Here is a 324-nt window from a genome sequence, read left to right on the forward strand (position 1 = left end):
AGTAACCTAGGGTATACAGAAATGAGTAAATGACGTAAAAATCCACTTCCGGGCCCACTTGGTGTGTGCTTGGGCTGAGCAATGAAGCATTTTCGTGTAGAGGCTCTTCCTGGAGTTAAACGCCAGCTTTTGTGCCAGTTTGGGCGTTTAACTCCAATTTTTATGCCAATTCCAGCGTTAAACGCTGGGAATTTTGAAGCTGATTTGCAACGCCGGTTTGGGCCATCAAATCTCGGGCAAAGTATAAACTATTATACATTGCTGGAAAGCCCAGGATGTCTACTTTCCAACGCCGTTGAGAGCGCGCCAATTGGGCTTCTGTAG

The sequence above is a fragment of the Arachis duranensis genome, chromosome 3, assembly GCF_000817695.3.
Source record: "Arachis duranensis cultivar V14167 chromosome 3, aradu.V14167.gnm2.J7QH, whole genome shotgun sequence".
Lineage (NCBI taxonomy): Eukaryota > Viridiplantae > Streptophyta > Magnoliopsida > Fabales > Fabaceae > Arachis > Arachis duranensis.